This window comes from Dunckerocampus dactyliophorus, chromosome 19 (genome assembly GCF_027744805.1).
Source record: "Dunckerocampus dactyliophorus isolate RoL2022-P2 chromosome 19, RoL_Ddac_1.1, whole genome shotgun sequence".
Classification (NCBI taxonomy): Eukaryota; Metazoa; Chordata; class Actinopteri; order Syngnathiformes; family Syngnathidae; genus Dunckerocampus; species Dunckerocampus dactyliophorus.
This window is the reverse complement of record NC_072837.1, coordinates 11036107-11049026: the sequence shown is the minus strand read 5'-3', so window position 1 is coordinate 11049026 and position 12920 is coordinate 11036107. Positions and strand designations below refer to the sequence as shown.

Below are 12920 nucleotides of genomic sequence, written 5' to 3'. Positions count from 1 at the left end.
GGAACAAGAAGGGACTCTCCCGATGCTGAGTGAGTGTATATTATGTCTTATTTATGTCTTATATATATTATTACCTATTATTAGGGCTGTAAAAACTGTATTAATTAACTACTTTAAGATTTTTAGCATAATTAAAGCCACCCCTCTTTGTTACGACGGCAAACAGCATCACAATAGTGTCACCACAGAGTCTCACGCCCTTTTATAACTTTATTCTGACATGAACACATCAACAGCAGTGCAATTCCAACACCATATACCGTATGTACGTGTGTCTCCAACTCACAAACACATCTCTCGTCCTCCTGGGAACGACACTTTTTGTCATTGTCACAAGACAACAGCGAGGTGCATTCATGTGCACTCGGAACATCACAACAACGTCTTTAGTATGGTTGTACGTGTGGTCTAAATAAACAGAAAGTCAAATGAAAACAGTAAGTGGATATTCTTATCACCGACATAACTCATACTGCGGAAGTACATTTTTCTGCATTTAAGTATGCTCGGAATTCCCAGGGAATACATCTACACTCAAAACACTGAATTCAACTTAAAAAATTATGCGATGTCTTTGAACGCAACCCATCATGGTAACACGGTTAAAGTGATTGAAATGTTCTGCTATTATTGAAGAGAATGGTGTTTTAGATTTTCAGACATGTGCTACAGTATCTTTTAGCATGATTTAAATTTTAAATACATTTGGAGCTGTTAATACAAGCAAATATATAAAATTGTGTCCAATCATTTATCTTTTTGTTTAAAAAATACAGTAAAAAGGGCACATTTCACACATAGCTGCAAATGATGATTAATCATGATTAACTAATTTGTAAACCGTGATTAATTTTATTAACATTTTTAATCATTTCACAGCCAAAGATATTATGTCTATTATATTGGGTAATAGGAGTGTGAAGGTGACTATAGGGGTGTTATTTCATGTCTAGAGGGCTCTAATAATGTTAAAAAATGTATTTAGTAGGTCGTAAACAGGTTTTCTATGCTTTAACTACAAAAATATTCCATTTCTAAATAAGGAAATTCACTTATCATGGCCTCTCGTCCACAGGCAAACATACATTTTTGTGCTTAAAACCAAGTTTTCCAAAAACTCCACCTTTAGCGTTTCTGTGTGTGCGAGTAAAACACAGCTTTTTAGTTTGCGTCATAAGAAATGTGCGACGTTATCTTATGTTTTTAAACGGAGTGGTGAAAATGTGTGTTCCTGAAGCTATCCGTGTTTGTGCGGACATAGCTACTGTTATTAATGCATATCATATTACACATGTCACAAAGTAATACGGCTTAAAATACCTGTATTAAGAGTTATCACAGACCCAGCTAGTCCCTCTGACCAGTTTAGATGTACAAGTGACAGCTCATTTATATACAGTATTTAAAACGTGCCATGTAAGATGCATGTTCTGGATGCATTATTCAAATGGCTGCACGCCTTCCTGATAGCACATAACACATTTCCTCAGAAAAAAAGCAGGAGATGGAAGAAAATGCTGTTAAGACAAAACCGAAATGTATTCATTAAAAAAAAACAAAAACCTTCACACTACAGTATGCATGGGTGAGTACAAAAAATCTTTATGAACAAAAAATTCATTAAAAAACAAAAACCACGGCTTCACGTTCCTCCCCATCATGTTCGAGTCCCAAGCAAGATACAATACAAACATGATATAAACATAAAAATAAAATGGATAAGTGAATAAGAGTAGATTAAAAAAAATGAACAAATACATAGAAAATACAGACAATACAGGGAAGAAAGGTAATTGATTAAATAAATAAATAGCTGACCAAATATAGCTCGTGTAATGACGACGGTAAAAAGAATAGAAAAAACCTGTTAAAAGTGTCAAAAAAAACAACATGCATGCGTATTTAAAATGAGAATAAATACAAATTAATAAATACATAGAAAATAAAATACATTAAATCAACAAGAACTTAAATATCAATGAAAACAAATACTGGAGTAAAAAAAAAAAAAGACTGATGTATTATTAGATGCACAATATAGATTAAACAATTACTTAAATTCAGTAAATGTATTATCATTATTTACTATTATAAAGACCAGAGCCAAATACATTATATCTTCATAAATATTCATGAATGTACTTTTTTTTTACACTCACTAAGCTTGTCCGTTTTAAAATGTCACGTCTGACACTGTCTTATCATCGTAGTGTGCACGTTGGCACTAAATAAGCGTTCTATACATAAAATGTATTGTTATTCTTACTTTTATTATGAAATAAACCAGTAAAGCAGGTGAAAGCACATTCTTATCTCAAGCCAGTGCGCTATTAAAACTTCCACATTCATTACAGTACATTTTGCTGCTTTAAGGATAGCCCCATGACAATTTGAAGTAGATGAAATTTCCAAGGGTCCAAAGCCAGTAAGTCTTCAGTAATAGCCTGAGATGCATCACGTAGGGAGAACGGGTCGTGATGGAAAGGAGGAACCTTGTAGAAGGCCAGAGGGCAAGTGAGTAGCCTGCAGCAAGGCGGGAAGGAGGTAGCTGAAGGTGAAGAAGATATTGACGAGTCAGAGTAAAGATAATTACTCCCCAAAGTCATTTACATGGCATTTTCCAAACATATCTGCCGTACAGTAACTAGCACACTAGTTGGAGGTCGATGGGAATCGAGTTTTAAGAGTAAAAATATCACTTTCAGTATTTCTACACGGCTGCTTTTGTGTGTGAAAAGCTTTCAGTGAAGGTTTATGCCTGGGACCGACTTGCATGCATTTCTTTGTGGCATTTTTATTCTGCCCGCTGCACATTCAAAACATGTATGACCTAGTAACATTAGATTAGCAACATTCCAGTGCCACAGGAAGCAACACCATATAAGGTCAACGGCAGATTAAACACCCACTCTGCTTTGAATCCAAATGAGAAGTCCCTTTTCAGCCTTTATCCTTGTTACTAGCAAACATTTAGTCAAGGTTGAGCACACAGGGGGGTACGTAAACAAACAGTGTATTCACAGAAATCCTGCCGGGTTTTTCTAAATGGTGATGAGCCTCTAAAATATATTGGACAATGTTTCGGGCTCTGTGTTATGCCACTGCACATAGCAAACGTGTTCACGACAGCAGATGTGGGTGTCGGAGTGTACTGGAGCGTACCGTAGATGTTACTTTTTTTATTGTGAGGGGACTCGTTTCAGTGAGTGAGCACCTGAGTGTTGACAGAGGCGCCCATCTGGGACTTCGTCTATCTGGGATTGAGTCCTGTGTCCCTTGCTGTAGTGTTACAATGCCTTTGAGGGGGCGGGGGTGGTTGGTCGGAAGCGCTACCGCCCATCTGATCCACCAGGAAGCTCTTCGGCAGCATTCATTTACGGGGTAATCATATTCTCATATCCAGCTTTACTTTCAAATCAAATGATGCGTCATGGGGATTAAGTGTTAAGGTGTTAAGCTCAGACTTTTCGGCGTTGCTAAGCATCACTCAAAATGAGACAAATCATTTCAGCTAATTAATTTTGAGGGTGTGGCGATAAATGCTGTCTGCGGACATACAGGGGTGTGAAAAAGTGTTTGCCCCCTTCCTGATTTCTTATTTTTTTGCATGTTTGCCACACTTAAATGTTTCAGATCATCCCACAAATTGAAATACTAGTCAATGACGACACAACTGAACCTAAAATGCAGTTTTTAAATGAAACTTTTTATTATTAAGTGAGAAAAAAATCCAAACAAACATAACTTAACTGAGATTAATTGAGATCTATCAGTCTAGAAAAGGTCATAAAGCCATTTCTAAAGCTTTGGGACTCCAGCGAACCACAGTGAGAGCCATTATCCGAAAATGGCAAAAACATGGAACAGTGGTGAACCTTCCCAGGAGTGGCCGGCCAACCAAAATTACCCCAAAAGCGCAGCGACTCCTCATCCAAGAGGTCACAAAAGACCCCACAACAACATCCAAAAAACTGCAGGCCTCACTTGCCTCAGTTCAGGTCAGTGTTCACGACTCCACCAGTTCCAAGACGAAAACCACTGCTGAACAAAAAGACCATCAAGGCTCGTCTCAATTTCGCCAGAAAACATCTTGATGATCCCCAAGACCTTTGGGAAAATACTCTGTGGTCTTTGCTGTCACCTAGTGACCAGTGTAAAATCCTACATACCACGGTGTAAAATAAAAACCTGTTGTTCCGGCGACCAAGTCTGGTGCTTATGTGTCCCACCCAACATTGCAGTAACATTATTGACAGCTAGTGACCATCACAATGTCTTTTAATGCTTATTCTGAATGTCTTGTATTTGTATTTTAGTTCATTTACTAATTTTCACGCTTGAAAGGGTTTCTTTTATACCAAAAATACGTACATTTTGTTTAAACGTGCATATTTTTGACTAATAACGGGCCGTAGTCAACCGCAAAACAGCGATGATTTATTCATTCATGTGTTTTGAAAAACTGTGATGGAGTGAAGCCGCGGAATTCGAACCGCAATGCGGCGAGGGACCACTGTACACAGAAATTCATGATATCAACACGGAAGGTACATATGCGCTCCAAGAGCTGTGTCAAAATGTGGTGCTTCATGATTGTCAGACAGAACGGGTTGGGATGGAAAGAAGGAAACTTGGAGTCGGCCAGAGGGAGAGTGTGTTGCCTGCAGCAAGGCAAGAGATAGCTGAAGGGGGAGAACAGCGTCGCAGAAGAACAGCAAAAATAATTATTCCCCGAATACAGTTTCCCGAAAATAATGATGGCTTAGGTTTGAATCAGCTCTATTTTGAGGCTGAAAAAGATCATTATTGTTTTTGCTTGTAGTTGAAGCAAAGGGACTGTCACTCAATGCAAATGAAAAAAATGATGCATGGTCATATCTAAGAAGTCCCAACCCCCTTCACGTAACATGCAATAACCAAGTCATGAAACAAGTCAGGTCAAATATCTCGGTTTCACAATCACAACCAACGGTAAATATAATAAAGAAGTGAAGAAAATAATTGTTCTACCAAAGAACCAAATGATATCCTTAAATATATGTACTGAAATGCTACATCTGGTCTATGCTACTTTATGAAAGTGAATGTTGGACTCCAAAGATCTGAAAGCTGAAAGGTAACGAGGATCCTACGTATTTCATAGACTGGAAATAAAGCAACAAAGAAGTCTCGGAAATTGCAGGCAGGGTAAGGAGCCAATGAAGACTATTAGAAAACAACAGCTGGAGGTTCTCGGGGTAAATTAGAAGGTAGACACATATTTACATAGCCCAAAACAGGGGTCACTAACAGGCGGACCTTGACGTCGTCCTATACAGACCTGGACCTATAGTCAAGAAAAGTCAAGTATTTTACGTTCTAATTTGACCGGCATAGCTTTTTTAGACTTGTGGTACTGGTTGATCACATCAGGAAATCCACTGACACGTGATACTACTCAGCCAATCAAATCTGTGCATTCCAGACACTAAGATTATGACTCTAAATAAAGAGACAGACACAAGGACAGCAAAGTAAGACTTTCATTGTACAGGGAAACGTGTTTCTTTACTGTGCACGTGACATACGGAGTGAGCGGACAGAGAGATGAGTGAGATACGGGGAAATACGATGGATAGGGAGTGAGACGACAGAGAGGTGAGTGGGATACGAGGAAATAAGAGCGATGAGTGGGATATGGGGAAATAAGAAAGATACGGTGTTAGAGATATGGAGTGAGAGGACAGAGAGACGAGTGGGCTACAGGGAAATAAGAGAGATACAGAGTGAGAGATACGAACTGACAGGACAGAAAGATGAGTAAAATGCATGGAAATAAGAACGATACAGAGTGAGACATACGGAGAGAGAGGACAGGGAGACGAGCGAAATACAGGGAATTAAGGGTGACTAGTGAGATACTGGAAAATTAGAGCGATAGGAAGTGAGAGATAAAGAGTGAGAGGACAGATAGAATAGTGAGATACATGGAAATAATGATACAGAGGGAGACATACGGCGAGAGAGGACAGGGAGACACGTGAGATATGAGGAAATAAGAGAGATACAAAGTGAGAGGACAGAGAGATGAGATACGGGGAAATAAGAGAGCTAAGGAGGGAGTGATACGGACTGAGAGGACATAGAGATGAGTGAGACACACAAACATAAGAGAGATACGGAATGGGAGGACAGAAAGTGTGTCCAGAGACAACAGAAAAATAAATACAATCTCTAAGAAACGGAGAGTGGACAGCGAAAATTGAGCTTTCAGCACAGAATGGACAGATTCTGAGCCTCGAGTAGTTAGTTGAAAAGATCGAGAAGTCAAAATCTAGATGTGTCTGAATACTTGCTAAATATAGTGACAAAGTCACCGTGTTGGCAACACTGATCCCTCCTGCTGCATCTTCTTAGACCAGACCAGGTGCGTATGAGGTGTGTTACGATACCATCTACTTTACGGCTTTGGAACAACCAGCTACAGTCACAGACAGTCCCATTATAATGTGTGTGTAAGCGCGAAATCCGTTGTGGCGGTTCAAAAGTATTTATAATATTTACGGAGAAATGAACGTATGGGAAGGATTGCATCTGACCAAAATATTTGATCAAGAATGTCAGGTTCATAGGTCAATATAGCTGCTTTTGGCCCACCATGTGCTGTGTATATAGCGTGCTGGGACAACTGTTGACATTGAGGACACTGCATCCGTTTAAATTGGACAAAACTCCTAGAGAGAATTATCATGGAGGCTAACTATGAACTGATGGAGGGAAGTGATTGAGGGTAAGAGTGACTGATCTCAGAAGGTGAACGTGCGGACATTAGCCAGTATTCAAAGCTGCTGAGAGTGACGAGCTGCCTGCTAGTGCAAAAGATGAATTTTTCAGGGTACCGCTGAGAGGCTACGAGTGGGTTACGTTTCTTCCTAGCTGATACTGGCGATGAATCAGTCCAAGATCATGAAGATCAATGTTCTCTCCCACATCTGGGAATGTGTAGGCATTTAGAAGAACGTTTGAAAAGTGTAAGAGAATGTGTACAAACAAGTCTTCAGAGATATTTAAAGACCAGTATTTAGGTCTCAACTGAAAACGTGGCAGTGAAAGCAGAGTTCAGCTAAGTACACAGATTTTTTGTGGTTTCAATATTAAAAGTTTCAAGGGGAACAAAAGAACTAATTCCGTATTTAGTCGGAGTGTAACGGTACATCCCTTCGTAATCAGACTTTTGGTTCAGAGGCATATCGAGTTCCCCCACGAAACACACAGGAAGTGTAACTGCCTTGCATTCTAGTCACATTTTAAAGATGTTTACATAAAAGCTAAGCAGTTTTATGTTTTGCACTTTCTTCCCCTCACTGTACCCAAAATGAACTGAACCGTTACCTTAAAACCGAGATACACTCTTCGTCAACAGTCTTCAATGCAGGTAAAAGTCATGTTAAATGTTCATTTATCCATTTCATTCTTTATTTTGAATTATTTTGCATTGTTTGCTCACGTAAAACTATAATTATTCTCTATTAAGCATATTTTTGTTCATATTTTTGGGTGTCTGTAACTGATCAATTTGTGTTTACATTAACACTGTGGGAAAAACTGCCTCTGTGTTCGTACGCTTCATTTTTTGTGTGACCTTCTGGAACGAATTTATAACAAAAACCACTGTTTACCGCTGCATACATCGGAAGTTGGTCACTTTCAAACTAGATGATCTTTTGGGGGGTTTGAATTGTACTTAATTTTTTTGTTGTTGAATAGAATAAATTTAACATTTTTTTCCCCCCTCAAACATTAAACATGTAAATTTGCTAATTTTTTGTAATGTGCCATTCAGTATATTTCTGTTACAACTCGTGAAAACTTTCTAAAAATGAATTTTGAACCGCTTTTATACTCTTCACTGTAATACAATACTTCTAACAGCGGTACAGTACTAAAAGGGTAGAGCTGGTGACTCTACAGTCTATTGACTGGTTGACCAGGAATGGGAATATGAATGGAAAGAACACAAAAGGTTTGTGTTCTTCTTAATATGATTCATTTTCAATTCCATTAACAGTCAGTAGGAAAGAATACAACACATTGGGTGGCGTCCCACTTTGCCTTTTCATTACACTAAATTGCACGCAAACTATTAATGTAGTTTACACAGTTTGGAAACACAAGGCAAATCAGTGTGTACCTACCACAATGAAGGGAACTGGACAGCTTGATGGAAAAAGGAGTGTCCAAAACACTCAATTGACATCAAATCCATCTAATGTCTCAGCCTTCCCTCAGTGCAGCGCATACCCGAGCCATTCACACCCTTTCCTACAGCCTCATCCAATTTCCACTGCAATCTCCGACTGTCTGTCAGTGACGTCCACCTGTGCACAACATCATGAGATGTGACCAAACACAGAAGATGGTTTGCTGTCGGAGAACGGGAGGGTTTTCAGCAAAGCCTCTGTTTTGCAGATGAAAGAAACGTCTGTAATTCACCCTCACATCCCATCAAGCATCGATGAATATGACACATTACATAAACTGGTTATAATCCGAAAGCTGAAGATGAAGTAAGATCTGTGGAATTCAATGTCCATCTTTCAATGTACGGTACAGTGGATCCCTGCATATTCAGCAATTCAGCATTTGGACCCCACAAATTCCATCGGTTCGTCCGTCATCTTACAGTACATTATCACTCATTGGGGGTGAGTACCTATACAATTTATACTTTAAATGCGAATGGAAGAATGGAGATACAGGCTGTCATGCCTAAGTTGATAAAGGTGATATTCAGGACTGCGCTAACTACTGAGGAATAAACCTAATGTCCCATACCATGAAGATCTGGGAAAGAGTAATGGACAAAAGAACTAGAGAAGAAACATCTCTTGGAGATGAACGATAAGGTTTTATGCCGGGCAAGGGGACAACATATGCAGTGTTTGCCCTTAGACAGATGACGGAACAACACTGGGAAAACTATTTAAAGACCTAAAGAAGACATATAATAATAGAGTGCCATGTCAAGAAGTCTGGAGATGAAGAGAGAGAGAAGGGAGTACTGGAGAAATACAGTACATGAGGATTGTCCAAGACATGTACAAAAGAGCAAGAACACGGGTCAGAAGTCGTGTTGGCTCAACTGAACAGATACCAGTTGGAACTGGCCGACATCAGAGATCTTACTTAAGATCTGTTTGATCTGATTATAGATGTGATGTCTAGGGGGTGTATGCTCTTTTCCAATGACATTGTGTTATTTAGTACCAGCAAAGTGATCGTAGAGGGAAAAATTAGAACAGCAGAAATGGGAGGCATTGGAAGACAGAGGGCTTAACATCAGTTGAAAGAAGACAAAATACCTGAGGTTCAACGAAGATCAAGACTCTCACATTAGTCTGCAAGGGACAAGGCTGAAGAGAGTGGATGAGTTTAATTACCCAGGATTGACGGCGGCTGAGGACGGCAATTTGATGTATGGAGCCGAAACACGGCCAATGAAGAAGGTACCGGAGAAGACGTTGGATGTGGCAGGGATGAGAGTGCTTAGATGGATGTGTGGAGTGACCAACATGGATAAGATCAGGAATGAAAGGCTAAGAACGGCAAACAGCTGTGATTAGAAGAGGCGTATGTGGGAAGAAGAGTGATGGATATGGAGGTACAGGGAAGAAGTAGGGGGAGGAAAACCGAAGCGGAGGTGGATTTACTGCATGAGGGAGGAATTCAGAGGAAAAACAGCTGTCAAATGACAATGTGTATAACCAGGCAAGGTGGAGGAGAGCTGTCAGACACATCAACCCCACATAGAAGTGGGAAATAAATACAGAGAACGAAGAAGTTGATCCGAAATCGGAAGAGAGCGTTAATGTCAAGCTAGCAGGAGGGGTGTGTCAAAAACAGACATTTTTATGGGCGTCTTAATTACTTGCATTTTTTTTCCATTCGCAGGTGGGCTTGGTACTCATGCATAGCAGGGATGTATGATGCAGATGATGACTAGAGACACATTCACCCTCGCTTTCACCCTACAGAGAAGTTCCTGTGATGTGTAGCTCCAATGCAGGTACATCCACTGCATATGGATGACACTGAATCGTAATTCCATTTACAGCTATAGGAAATCTTGCCTGCGGCACTCGTGAACTGAGTCAGTGTTTACGCCATTCTAAGTCGAGGATATGCATCAGCTCGTATAAAAATAGATAATAATAACTGACTCAAGTAACAGACTGCAGTGTTTGCCCCTACCATTACATGCCACAATTTCTCATCTGCTTTCTGCATCCTGTGACGAGGAGCGATCACACGAATTAAGTCACATTTGCTATTTTCGCTTTGTGAAGAAATTTGGGTTTTTCTACCACTTTCGAAATGGAAAAATAACCAAATGTAACTGTGAATGTGTAAATGTAACCCACACATGTGCAAGTGTGCACCTCAAATGTGACTTGAGAAGAGCGATCGCGTTCCATTTGGCTATGCTACGTATGTTCTGTATATGTATTGTATATTTTTCATATCCAAAAATAGGTTGTTTAAGTCGATAAAAATGTCTAAATAAGTGATAATACAGGTAAAATGTACAGCATACATGTAGCACTGTTTAAAAAGACAAACTTATTTACAGGTTTATGTCTTTGGGCTTCACTGATGTTTTTCCGTGAAGCATTGAGATTTCACACTTTGTTTGGCGGTCCTTGAACGCACCATAGTTATATGCTGTGACTGGCTACAACCCTGAGACCCATCCCATCTGTTCATGGATCATCTACGTTATCATTCATCAGTGGTGAGTACCTATTACATGTTATACTTTAACGTTGTCCCTCGTTTATCGCGGTTAATTGGTTCTAGATCCGACCGTGATATGTGAATTTCCGTGAAATAAGATTCCTTATTTACAAATGGAATATTTTTGTCGTTAGACACACAAAACCTGTTTATGACCTTCTAAATATGATTCTTAACATTATTAGAACCCTGTAGACATGAAATAAAACCCCTATAGTCACCACACTCCTATTACCCAAGTCATAGACATAATAACAGAAAATAAGACATATAAGACATAATACAGACTCAGTGTTGCCAGGTCCATAAGCAACTTTGGGCTTGGTTTTTTTTTATGAAGTCGCTTGTAAATTCCCAAATTTCCTGTTGTTTTGGCCGTGTTTCCAGACAGCTCGTCACTTGTTTCAGGAGACATACACTCACACACATACCCTGGCCTACGATTTGCTTCATTTGATACTACATGGTAGAGTAATAATACTAACATATGTACTTGTACATTATAATTACACACACACAGTTCTTACACACAAACGCAAAACTTTCTGCTGTTATTTTGATATTTTCTGCACTTGTATTTGTTTGCTTTTACCCTGAAAAGCGTTCTATAAATAAAATGCATTATCATTATTAATAAATAGGCATATTTTTTCTAACAATCGGCCGTAGTCAACCACGAAACAGCGATGATTTTTCAATTGATATATTTTGAAAGAGCGAAACTGTGAAAGTCAAAGCGCAACGTGACGAGGGACGACTGTAAATGTGTGTGTGAGGCATATTTAGGTCTTTTAGCTTGTTGGCTTCTGTCGCGAGTGAGCAATTGAAGAGACGGGCTTTGGAAGCAAAATCTAATCTAGTCATTCCGACAGTCAATATAAATACAAAGGAAAACGTCAACATCAAGCTAGCAGGAGGGTTTGGAGGGGGAGGAGCGAGCTGTGTGTCAAAAAAAGGTTGTGTCAATTACTCGCAGATTTTCGTTGTTTGCTTATTGCCGTGGAACGTACAGTAACTCTACTGTATAACCATTTGTCAATTACATCATTAACATTCTAGTTGATGATGTCTAAGTTAATTCATTCCCGTTAATAATACAGATAGTCACAATTCTATGTGCTTAATTACTGTACATCGCAACACAGAAATATTTCACGGCAGTCATTCATTTCTTTTAATGTTGATCATTTTAAAAGACTTGCAGCACTAATACAATGTTGAGAAAACGTAAAAAAAATATGATTGGGATACAATTAAAGCCTGAAATGACGAACATGTCCGATCAATCGGATCAAGAATGCATTTAAATTTTTTTATATATATATATATTTTTTTTTTTTTACTTTTTGGGAAGCAGCACCTAAACCTCCAGCTGAAAAATGTATATGAGAAAGCCTGGCCAAATTTCACGTTTTTGCCCACACTGTTGTCTCAACGTGGCCTCATCCTCATCCAAGTCCAATTAGTGAGGCCACCCGCCATGGAGTGTGCATACTCCATGCTCAGCTGAAAAAGAGGCTGGAGAGCTTTTCAAATTTGACTTTTCAGGCACAGACAGAAACTAACCATTCAGAGAAAAAAAATCTAATAATATATGATGCAGTGGAGGGGAACCATTATTTGATCCCCTGCTGATTTTGTTGTTTACCCCCTTACAAAAACATGAGCAGTGCATAATTTGTTATGCTAAGTTTATTTTAATACAGAGAATGTCAGTTGACTCACACAGTTAGCAAACATACCTGCATCCAGCATCTGAGCGGCACTCATTCTCTACAAGACTATGAAATATATTGCATACGTATATCAGGGGTGCCCACATTTATTGGCCCCGGCACATTCTAAAAATATCATTGACAAGAAAATAAAAAAAAAACAACAAACATCAACAGCAAAAATGGAAAAAATCAGCAGTAACTTTATGAGAATTAAAAAAAGTAAGTTGGAATCTACTCATAATTTTACAAAAATAACATTATAATGTTATGAGAAAAATGTCATTTTAGGAGCATGAAGTTGAAATATTAAAGGAAAAAGTTGTTTTAAAAAAAACAACAGCAGATATAGACAAACACATATATCAGATATATCTAGATCACATATAGACAAACAGATATATCAGATATACCTGTATCTACATCGCATAT

General features: G+C 38.9%; 1 protein-coding gene across 8 annotated transcripts in view; it reads right to left on the bottom strand.

Annotated features, from left to right (window-relative positions):
• The window catches only part of cnih3 (cornichon family AMPA receptor auxiliary protein 3), a 78216-nt gene that overhangs the window by 23908 nt on the left and 41388 nt on the right, over nucleotides 1–12920 (bottom strand). The window lies entirely within an intron of this gene.